Source organism: Arvicanthis niloticus, chromosome 1 (genome assembly GCF_011762505.2).
Source record: "Arvicanthis niloticus isolate mArvNil1 chromosome 1, mArvNil1.pat.X, whole genome shotgun sequence".
NCBI lineage: Eukaryota > Metazoa > Chordata > Mammalia > Rodentia > Muridae > Arvicanthis > Arvicanthis niloticus.
The window spans coordinates 68,795,382-68,807,471 of NC_047658.1; the positions used below are offsets into that span (position 1 = coordinate 68,795,382).

The 12,090-nt window shown below is 48.3% G+C and overlaps 1 protein-coding gene across 4 annotated transcripts in view; it reads left to right on the plus strand.

The window, feature by feature from the left end:
- Gdpd5 (glycerophosphodiester phosphodiesterase domain containing 5) overlaps positions 1–12,090 on the plus strand; it is a 79,848-nt gene that overhangs the window by 25,252 nt on the left and 42,506 nt on the right. For all 4 annotated transcript variants that reach the window (XM_034514838.2, XM_076938663.1, XM_034514851.2 and 1 more), the window contains exon 2: positions 5,680–5,758. The gene's annotated coding sequence lies outside the window, so the exon portion shown is untranslated. The remainder of the gene's footprint in view (positions 1–5,679; positions 5,759–12,090) is intronic.

Below are 12,090 nucleotides of genomic sequence, written 5' to 3' on the forward strand. Positions count from 1 at the left end.
TTATCTAAAGTCAGATGATTTTAGTATGGTACTAATTATTCCTGTTGCCCAGAGACATGAGGTGACTGGTCTGGGGTCACACAGCAGAAGGATAGAGGTGAGAGCACCAAGACCTGCTTCAGCTCTAGAGCCAGTTCACCGGGCGCCTGGCATGTACCTTCTCAGCTCTGTTCTGGCCGCAGCCATGGGCCCTCTCTGCCTGGAAAGTGAGGATAGACTGAACCCTGTGCCCCGACTGCTCCATGCTTGTTAGTTCGGCTCACAGCTGCTGTAGAGGACCTACTCTCCTTTGTGTGAGAGAATCTGTGACCACATGGGTCTGGCCCTGCTATCACCTTCACCAGGATTCATGTCCAGTTCGAGGCAAAGCTGGGACCTACCCTGGAGCTTGGGAAATCTTCAGCCCATCTCCCATCCCACCCGTGTGTGTGTGTGTGTGTGTGTGTATGTGTGTGTGGCCTCAAAGAGGAAACAATCTAAAATGTCTAGAGGCCCCAGAGGCCAGTGGGAGGAACTGTGCTGGGGTACCCAGGGGAGTAAGCCTGAAGATTACTCCCTCTGCTAGGCAGGAGCTGAGAATGGGGGAGATCTTCGTCCCACTCCCCCACAAGAAGACCTCTCGCTCCCTCCCCTCAGCGCACCTCCTGCTTCACACAAAAGGCTTCTCCTTTATTAGCACAGGCTCCTCCAGTCTGCTGTAAGTTCTCGGGACACTCAGGAAATCTCTGGTAGTGTGTGTCAGCCACTCGATTCGTAGTGAACCGTTGAGGCTTGCCTGTGGCAGAGTCACCTACTGCCAGCAGGATCCCTTCTGCAGTGGGGTGAAGTGGTATGTGTGGGTGTCTCGGCCTGGCCCATTAGGGGTGTTAAGCAGTCAGCCTTCCCACCGTGGCAAGCATGTCTTCCTTGTAGGAACAGAACTACACGTGTAAAGTGACAGTTTCATGACTTATAGTGTCACAATATTGAGTGTCTGTATTCGCTTATTTTCAATGTGTGTGTGCATGTGTGCATTTGTGTGTGTGTGTGTGTGTGTGTGTATGCATGCACCACAAGGACATGTGAGAGTGCGTGCATGCACAGCAGTCTGGGGACCCCGTGGATATTGGTCCTCAACTTCAAGCAGTGTCTTGCTTGAGACAATGTCTTTTGTCTCTTTTTGTAGTTCACTGTTCTCCAGCCAGCACAGCTGGCCTAGGAGCCTCTGGGGATTCTCTGGACCCCACCCCCCTCACTGCAAGAGAGCCATGATTACAGATGCCTGTTACCACGCTTGGCTTTATGTAGGTCCTGGGAATCTAACTCAGATCCTCACATTTGCAAGGCAAGTGCTTTACCTACTGAGCCAGTCCTCCATCAACGAGAGTGTTTAATTTCGTTGTTTCGCTGACGGCCTGCTGAGGTTAAGGTGAGGACTGAGATTTACAGTTCACTTCTCTTTGTTTCATAAAACGTATTACTCTTCACTTCAGCACAGGTTTCACAGTATTTATGTTCTATTGGCAGCAGTGATTTAAAGGGTTAAAAACAAGGTGCAGGTGTCTTGCAAAGGCAACAGAGTCTGAGCCCTTGGCGTGTGGCACTGTGGCAGAGCACTTGCCTGTCATGCACACAGCTTTGGTCTCGACCACCAGCGCCACATTCACATACACAGTATGTCAAGTTTGATAATTTTTGATATTTCTGTCAAAAATGTAAACTAGGATGAATGCGAATATAGGAGATTTTATTTTATCTGTGCAGAAGTTGTCGTTATACATTTATTATAATTAAACCACCTACATCCTAATTAGTACAAGATTATAAAATTAGATTCCCTAGCCTGGCTAGTTCCTGCAAGCTCAACTCTATGAGAGGCTGAAGACCAAGATCACATGGCCAATGAACGCCTGGGTAAATACATGCTGCTACTACTGGTGTGTGTGTGCATGTGAGTGTGTGTGCCTGTATGTGTGTGAGTGTGTGCTCGCATGTGCATGTGTCTGCGTGTGACTAAGCCAACTGTTCAGAGCAAGCCCCTGACTCAAAAAAAGGATACAGGTTGGGGATATATCTCAGTGGGAGATTGCTTGCCTAGCAAGCACAAGACCCTAGGTTAATATCTAGCACTCCTAAAACTAACTAAATAGATAAGTGTGGTGGTGCCTAGTTATAATCCCTGGGACCCACAAGGTCGGGGATAAGAATTGATACCTACAAATTGTCCTCTGACTTCTGCATTTACACTGTTGCACACAAAAAAATAAATATATTATATATATATATATATATATATATATATATATATATATTATATTTTTTTTAAAGAGTGAGAATCTCATTTCCTGTTGTATGAGCACAATGAAAATTGTTAAATATTGTAAGATGTTCTTCCGGTACCATGTACTTCTCCACCATGTGAGTAAAATGCAACCAGAAGAAAACACACACAAACACACACTCGCACACACACAGACACATGCACACATGAGCACACATGAGTACACACACAGACACACGCACATGTGAGCACACACACACACACACACACACACAGGCACACACACGTACACACACACACACCAGCAGTAGCAGACGAAGGACAGGCATTTGGGCAGAGACACACCTTTGGTTCTTCAAGTTAGTCAGGGACCTGAGTGGTATTGGTGAAGGAAGAGAAACTTGAGTGAAGTCTTAGCAGGTGTTGCTGGGTCCCACCTGTTCCCCCTTCAGCCATCAGCCTCCCCCTCTGCTTTGGTCCTGGAGGGGTTTTGGACTGAAGAGCCACTTCCTGTTTGGGGCTCAGAACTTCCTTCAAGTGACTCACTGGCTCTCACTGTCCCTGTGCTGGGAAGTGAAGGTGGGGCTGAGGCCAGGCCTGGGCATGTCACCCTTAGCCTGGCCCCACACCGGGTGACCAGAGACTAAGCCAATGGCTCAGTCAGAGGTGGGAAATGGACTATGTGTTTATTTCAGGTGCAATACTGTTCTATCTTGGTCTGCCTGGTGGGCACAGGCTCCAATGAGACCAGAGTAGACATGGGGGCAGCCTCTGAATCCAGTCATCTCTCATCTGCTTTCGATGGTAGCCACAAGCCCAGATGGAGGTTATAAGACAGCTGAGACACCTCTGTGTGGGTCCATCAAACTTTCTCTTCTATGCTTGGATCTCTAACAACAACTTTCTGGTGACCACATGGGTGCCCTGGCCCCTCTCTGTGCCTCCATACCCAAGTGTGTCCAATGCCTTCTGCTGACAGTGATGTTTTATACAACTCAGTATTGAAGGGTTTATCCTAAGAGATCATAGATTGTGGGGCTCAGTTGGTAGAGTGCTTTCCTAGCATACACCAAGTCCTGGGTTCAAATCCTAGCACTGCATCACTGTGAGTGGTGGCACACACCAGCCATCCGAGCACTTGGCAGATGGAGGCAGAAGGACCAGAAGTGCAAGATCTTCTGGATCTCCATAGGGAGCTTAAGGTCAGCTGGGCTGTGTGAGACCCAGTCTCTAAACAGTAAAGTGTGGAGTAAAAACAGGCCTGGAGTTTGAATCCCCAGGACCCATGTGAACCTGGCCTCCATGCATGGAGGCCTGTCTATAATTCTAGGGCTCAGGAGGCAGAGGTGAAGAAACCCTGGAACAAGCTAGCTTAGCTAAACTGGCCTATGTACATGAAGACCCATACACACATATGTTACACACACACACATATATTCATGAGAAAAAATTTTAAAACTCCACACAGCAAAACTACACAGTGGAAAAACTATTAAAAGAGAAATGAAAAGAGACATCTGGTTGACTTTATGCTATAATCATAACCCTCAAGAGGCTGAGGCAGAAGGATTGCTTCAAGTTTTGGGCCATTGCATAAGACTCTGTCTCAGTAGCTTGAAAGAGAAGGTGGGGCAGGTATTTTGGGGTTAATTTGAACTTGGCCACCTTGCTGGGTGTGCCCACTTTCTAGGGCCTATACTTTATTTTTTAGAAAATTTTGTTGCATTTTAATGCATGTGTCCATATGTTTTTTGTGTGTGATGTGGTGTGTGTGCATGTGGTGTGTAATGTGGCATATGTGTATATGTGGTGTGTGTGTAGTATGTGAATGATGTGTATGTGTGTGATGTGTGTGTGAGATATGGGGTGTGTGTGTGTGTGTGTGTGTGTGTGTGTGTGTGAGAGAGAGAGAGAGAGAGAGAGAGAGAGAGAGAGAGAGAGAGAGAGAGAGAGCGAAGGAAGGAAGACAACTTGTGGAGTCAGTTCTCTCCTACTCTGAATGTCCCCAGGATCAAACTCAGGTTAGCAGGCTCGGCAGTAGGTGCCTTTACCCACTGAGCTTTCCAGCCCCAAGAGTCTCTGTTTTAAGTCTCACTTGGGTGCTTTACACATGGCAGCTAGTTGCTGGCACACACAGGCTAGCAGGTAGGCTTCATTAGTGTCATGGACATGTAGAACCCCAGGCCCAAACCAGACATACTGAGGCCAACTGCAGCTTATAGCAGGACCCCATGGTAGACCCTGGCACTCTCAAGTTCGCACCACCCTGTTCTGTTTACATCCCTCTGCCTCAAGCCTGAGGATCCATCCCTGGCGTAGATAAAGGAAATATGTGGTTTTATTTAGTCCATTTTTTTCTGGAGTAGGGGGCACTTGGACCCAGAGCCTTGGTGAGTGCTGTAACCCTAATCTTCTTTTAACCTGTAAAATACTTGAGATATCTCACTAAGTTGTCCCGACTGGCCTTGAGTCATTCTGTAAGCCCAAGGCCTTGAATTTTTTAATCCTCCTGCCTTGGTTTCCTGACTAGCTATGTTTACAGGCTTGCATTAACAGGCCTGTGTCAATAAGAGTGCTTTGTAAACTATAAAGTGCGTCACATCCCAAGGATTGAGGTGGGGGGCGGGGGGGTGTTTGTTTCTGAATCTAGATGCAGTCTCGGGACCCAACCCCGCCTGCCCACTCTGAACCTGGCTGACTGTGTACTTCATGCTGGCTCCAAGATCTAAGTGGGTTGGGGAGAGCTGTCAAACTGACAGGGCCCAGGCCTGAGCCATTGCTGCTCTTTGTGACACAGGAAGGCCCTGGCCCTGCCAGGCTTGGTGTCCCTGAATGGACAAGGTGGCAATCAATGCCCTCTAAAGCCTGAAATGCTGGCCTGAGGCCCCTTCCTGTACCCTCCTCATAGCTCCTGGGTGTTGGGGGGGGGGGCTGTCTCGCTGACTGTGGGAGCTGCTGGGGAGGTAGTGCATGAGTCAGAACCAGGCACATAATTGTGGTGCCCCAGATCCCACCAGCCCTCCCCTGGCAGCTTCCTTGGAAGAACATCTGGCCTCACAGCTCCTGAGGAAGCACGGAGATCGGTGTCCCAGCATAGCTGCACCTGCGGCCTCTTCTCTTGGGGGCCTGGCAAGGGGCATGGGTGTTCAAGGAGCAGGTTCTCTGGGTTTGGCCTGCAGGGATGGAAGTGGGATCATGTGTCCTTGTCTCAGGGCCCAGGATTTGGTCGGCTACCAACTTTATCGCTTCCCTAATTCACCTGGGACTAATTCCCTAATTCAGTGGGTCTACCTCCAACACGGAGTGAGCAGCATTAGTGGGGGGCAGTACCAGGGCAGGCTCATTAAAGCTAGGTGTGGAGGGAAGATGCTGGGTGAGAGCTGAAGGCTCTCAGTGAGTCTGTTGCCTTGTCTCCTCAGCTCTTCGACTGAAGTGACATCACTCTGTGGACAGGACACCCCTGGAGTGCAGCCCATAGCCGCTTGGACCTTCTACCAGGTAAAGAAAGGAGAATGGGAGGAAGTTTGGTGAGGGAAAGGAAGTAGAAGCAGGCTACAGAGAACAGCCTCCTGTCTGCTTCTGAAACAATGTCTGCTTCTCCCTTGGGGAAGAAGAGGATCAGGAGAAACAGGATGGTTGTCCCCTTTATAGATAGAAGGTAAGTACAGTGCCAAGAAAAGGGACTTCTTGCCGTGTATGGGGTCTGCAATCTAGGTCTTGTCTGATGTAGTAGCTCATTTAATCCTTGTAACATCCCATGTGGTCGATGCCATTATCCCCATGTTATAAATTAGGAAACTGAAACATTAGGTCGCTTGCCCAGTTAACTAAGTAGGAAATCTGAACTAAGCAGTGCAGGCTTGTCTCCAGCCGCTGTGCACAGACTCTCTAGGGCTCATATTCGCTGTTACTTTGAACTCCACTTTGAGGCTTTTAATGGGCTCACAGCTTCAGAGAGGATTTATCTGGACAGAGAGGCCAGAGAAGGCTGTGTTTCTGTCAAGGGAATGGATGTCAAATGGTGGGACTGGAGGCTTGAACCATAGAACTGCCCTGAGCCCTGAGGTGGGCCTGCTGACTCCTGGGAATTTCTTCCTCAACAGCCAATCAAGGCTCTCACTAATCACCAGAAAGACCGTTGGACCTTTGAACAAGGTGAAGACAGGTTTAGGCCTCATGTTCTGAGACATGCCTAGGCGGAGAGAGACTGCTTCTCTTTGCCGAATGCTGTGGGAATGAGACAGTAACAATGGGAGGAGGGTGGGAGGGGGGAGGAGCTGGGAGGAGGTGATGGGGGAGGGGATGTCAGGGAATGAGGTCCTGTGCACAGCCTGAGGTCACCCTCACCAGACCTGGTGTAGAAGAAGCATGCAAACCTGCATCAGAAGCTTAAGAAAAAATTGCAGGAGAAAAGTGCCTAATTTGAGATTTTTTTGTTTGTTTGTTTTTGTTTGCTTTTGTTTTTTGGGGTTTTTTTGCAACGTAATTATTTTCCTATAAGTTGGGAAACAACTAATTATTATTACTCAAAGGCAGAATTCAGCTTAGACTCAGGAATAGCTCTGTAGCTGTGTGGTTTATTTATTTAGAGACAGAATCTTGTTGTGTAGCCCAGGCTGGCCTTGAACTCGAACCTGCCTGAGCTGAGATTATGCATGTAGGCCACTACACCTGCTAGTTGTGTGATTTTAAAAACTCTGATTTTTTTTTTTTTAATTTCTCCTCTCATGTTGCACATTTAACCAGTTTTTCCCATTGGGAAATTCATAGGCATCTGTTTGATGCCTAATCTAGTGTGTGATACCCAGGTCCCCTGATATAGTGACTCCTTGGCAGGAAGAGGTCTGTGGTGTCTTGTGTCCCTATCATGGGGTTCAGGGTGGCAGATGCTTGGGGCTTCAGATAAGTGGCCACAAGAGGCTGAGGTCTGGACAGAAGTAGCTGATGACCAAGTACTGAGGTCAGTAATGGCTCTCAAGGACTTGGCCAGTCCATATGAGCCTAAAGGCTGAGGCAGAGGCAGAGGCTTGGGGACAGGGAGCCCAGGACTTGCACAGGCCCGTGTGTTAGTGTGGACGGGAGCTGGGGAGAGGGGCAGGGCACAGAGGTGATAAAGTGGTCAGTGACTTGCCTCCTGCCTGGTGCAGGAGGAGGAGGGGATGGAGACTTCCCAGTTGGTAAGGAAGGGAAGGAGACAGGAGAGGTGCCCTTAAATGGGAGGACTTGCTTCTCTCTCCATCCTGGGCTAGACTAGAGAAGTCGTGTAAGTTGTGTGTGTGTGTGTGTGTGTGTGTGTGTGTGTGTGTGCGTGTAAGAACTCTGCTAGTTTCCATAAGTACATAAATCATCGCTCCCTATTCCTTTAAGGGACAAAAACTGGGTAGAGAGAGTTTACAGGGCCCAAATCTCTGCCAGAACTAGCTTCTCTCCCTACCCCACTTCATGTCAGTGGTCCCCTTTCTCAGAGGGAGGCATGAGAGAAAGCCAGCCAAGCCCTGTGGCTGAATCTCTGGGCTGTTGAGCAAAGCCCTGGACACACACACACACACACACACACACACACACACACACACACACACCAACAAAAAAAAAAAAACATGATGGCCCTCAAGATTCAGCCAAAGGTCTTCAGGATACTTACAGGTTCTGACTGTTCAGGGAGAACCTGGCAGTGCTCCTGAGAAAGGAGAGCCATGGCAAGGGCAGGATCTCCTCCCGGGACAACCTTCTTGCAATCTTGATGGATTGGAGAGGCTGCCAAGTTTCCAGAGAGTTAGGACCATCATAGGAGTCTGTCTAAGGCGCCGGCATAGGCACTAGTTGCTGTATGAGACCATTTGCATGGAGGAGAGACTGGAGAGAGTAACACTACTACTTCATTGGTCCTGATATTTTGTGACTTCCTGGTCTTGAAATCCTAGTCAGCTTGCTCTAGAATTCTATGGTGTGGGCATCTTTGGAGAAGTGATTTTTAAAAACATTTATTTATTCATTCATTCATTTATTTTAAGACAGGGGCTTGTTATGTGGTTAAGGCTGGCCTTAAACTCATGTTCTTCCTATCTTGGCCTACTGAATGCACATGCTCGGGATATGCTTGGCTGAGTGAGCTGATGTTGAGATTAGTTTGGGGCATATAAGGCCTGAAGTCTATGGTTTTGTGAAGAAAAGCTCTGCTCTCTGGGTGGGGCTAGTCATTCTTTTATTGAGATAGCACCTCACTGGGTAGCTGGCTGACTTGGAACTCACTATGCAAACCAGGATAGCTATGAACTCACATAGATCTACTGGTCTCTGCCTCTGCTTCCCAAGTGCTAGGATTAGACATGTGTCACACTCTGCCTGGCAGGACTGGCCACTCCTGGTGACTCTTCAGTCCTATGCTTGTGGCTTGTAGCAGTGGTTCTCAATCTTCCTAATGCTGAAACCCTGTATTATAGTTCCTCATATTGTGGTGACCCTCAACTAAAAAAATTATTTTTGTTGATACTTCATAACTGTCATTTTGTTACTGTTACACATCATGATGTAACTTTTTTTTTTTTTTTTTTGAGATAAGGATTTGTCAAAGGCGTTGTGACCCACAGGTTAAGAACTGATAACCTAGAAGGACAGGTCCCTACAGTCTTTGGGTCCCAAGAGAATACAAGGCTTCCTTCCAGGCAAGTACTTGAGCCTGTCAAACCCATGGCCTTGAATGTCTCTCAAGCCCTTTCCTGAGACAGAAGGCTCTGAAGATACATGGTCCTCTGCCCACTGCCAAAGCTCAGAATCTGTGATTCCAAGCATCTGAGGTCTCAGATAGCTTCCTGTTCCTCTCACTGATGATGTTTGTGAAATTAAGATCGTGGTAAGACCTGGGAAGTAGGTGAGACACCTCACCGGGATGACGCACATGGAAGCTCTTTGTAAACTGTAAAGCATTGTGCCTGCATTTGCTACATTGAGGTCATCTTGAGGGAAGGAGGACCATAGTGATGAATCTTTGGCTGTCTAGAAGTCACTCCTGACCCCAATGGAAGCCTCTAAAATTCTAGTGACAGAGCTCAGAACCTGAGGGCAGGACAGGCTGAGGCCTCCAGAGAAAGCCACCCTTATCTGTGACAAAAGGGGCAGGAGAGAAGAATGCCTCGGGAGCTGGGAAAACTGGATCACCTGGAGGCACACACGTATCATATCGGAAGCCCCGGCCTTCCTTGGCCTGGAGTCACACACATATAGGAAGGCCTGGCCTTCCTCTGCCTGGAGGCACACACATATAGGAAGGCCTGGCCTTCCTCTGCCTGGAGATGCACACGCATGGGAAGCCCTGGCCTTCCTTGGCCTCCAGTTCTTTCCCAGAAGAGCCAGCAGTCTCCTGTGACAGAAGAGTTGGGTAAACAAGAGGCCCTGGCATTATCATGCAGAAGATTCTTAATGACCCTAATTATGGCATGATTAGTTCTTTGAGGGCTCTGGCTTGCAGCCCTCTCCTACTCAGAAACTTCTCCCCAAACAGAGAGCAGATGTGATGGGGTGGAGACTACCTGCCCCCCCCTCCTTTTATTTTTTAACCTGGAAGGCCTCCCATGTGCTTCTGTCTGCCTGCCAGGTTCTCCCACTGCCACTGCCTGGGGACTTAGATTTCTTTCCTGCCCTAGGTCTAGTTACGTCACTATTCATTCACCACAATTTAGGGCTGTCTCTGAGATCCAGAGAGGCAGAGCATCTCACCCAAGATCACACAGGAAGATGGTGACAGCTCTCCACGGAGGCCATCTGATGAAGCCAGGCCATGGAAACCTAGGGCCACCTCAGGTGAAGGGCAAAGCTGGTAGGCATTGGTTCACATTGCTGTGGTTGGGCTTTTTGAAGCTTCCAGGTGTGAAGAGCTTACAGGTTCTTCATGTTCAAGGCTAGCCCAGGGAACAGAGAGGCTCTTCCTCCATTCACAGGAAGGATTGTGGGATGTCCTGTTCTCCCTGGGCTGCCACAGCTCTGGTTTTCCCCAGGATGAAAAGAAAGCTGGTAACTAAAAAGGGTTAGGAATTGAGTGCTGAAGCAGTCTCTGGAGACTGAGGGTCTCTGCCCCACTATCTCAGTAAGAATGCAAGGATAGAGGTCACACAGAAAATGGAGGTGGCCAAGCTTAACCACAGACCACCAGTGCTGGGCCTGGCTGGGGTTGAGCTGCAGTAGATGCAGCCAAGACCAAGGAGGAGTTGTTTCCCAGTGTGTCCTTCCTTCCCTGGGGCCAGACAGCCCATGGACAAGGCCAGGCCCTACCCCCAGTCCTGGCACCCTTGAAGGTTTCCTCTTCCAGATCCTGGCCTGGGCGTCCCTGATGCCAACCAAAACACAGCTCTCTGCACTGGGAGGCACAGGCTGCTGTCTTCTGTGGTGACAAGGATGTAGACAGGACTAGACTGAGGACTGGCCCACCCTGGGGCTACTGGGGCTACTGCAGAGATAACCTGGATCTGGGGGCTATTGCAAATGTAGCCTGGATTGTATTTAGTACCTTGATTTCAAATGGACTCTTCTGAGATTATCTGTGTGAGCTTCCTCGACTGTGTGTGTGTGTGTGTGATTAATAGACTTTTAAATATTCATTCTAGCCTTTAGAGAAGTTGGTTGCAGAGTTTAGTTCCCAGATGCCTTTCTTCTGCTCTCCTCTCCTCACCCTCTCTATTTTGTGTATTTTATGTTACTGTGGTAATTTGGGACAGCTGATAAATGAGTGTTGCTACATTGTTACTGACCAGTAAGGATTTGCTTGGTCGGGCCTCCAGTGTTTGACAGGTGGGGTATTCCTGGGTCATACAGAATAGGGTGGCTGCTCTAATATCCTTGTGTTCCACCTGGTTCTTCCTTCCGCTGAGCCCCGGGGTGAGTACTGATCTTTCTGTTGTCTCTATTTTTTTTTTTTTTTTTTTTTTTTTTTTTTTTTTTTTTTTTTTTTGGCCTGTTCTAGAATGTCTCAGAGAGAAGCCTTCTGTCACCCACCACTATGCTTCCAAGTTTCCTCTTGTCCTTCTGTGGCTTGCTAGTTCTTTCTTGGAGACAAAGTCTCACTGTGTCAGTCTCCAGGGCTGGGATTACAGGCTTCTGCCAGCATACCCAGGTTGCTCTTTTCTTTTTATTGTTAAGTAATATTCCATTGTGTGGTGCACCATTGTTAACCCACTTCTCTCAGGCACAGCTTGTAGACATGGTCTCTCTCGGTAGGGCTGTTATCTGGAAGATAGGCAGCACTACAGCACCCAGCAAGTTCTCAGCCTCATCACCCGACAGGGACCACCTCTGTGTGTCCAGGATGTCCACCACATCCACTAATCCTCATCCCCACGAGCCTGCCATACCATACATCAGGCAAGTCACAGCATGATGGACAGTTGTGACTAGTAGCAATTAAATTGTTCCTGGGCTGTCTTGCTGTTCCCATGGCACAGTGCTTAAAACCTGCTAAGAGTTGGGGTCACAGTGAACACCTGTGTCCTAGTAAAGAGTTTGGGTTGCAAACCATAGAAATAATTCAGTCAATTTGAGCAGAAGAGCTTCCTGGAGGAGATAGGACAGCGCTCAAAACTGGAGTGTCCCAGAGATCCCAACCTGGGCAGAAATGGAGGGGACCAGGTACAGCAAGAACCCAAGGCCACTGTCCCTTCTGTTACTGTGATTTTCAAACCTGGACAAACAAAAAGGAAACAGTTTATGATATAAGGTACAAATTGTCTTATTTCATTATTGTTGTTGTATTGTTTTGTGTTGTTTGTTTGTTTGTTTGTTTGAGACCAGGTCTCACCATGAATCTTTGGCTGGCCTGGAATTTGATATGTAGACCAGGCTAT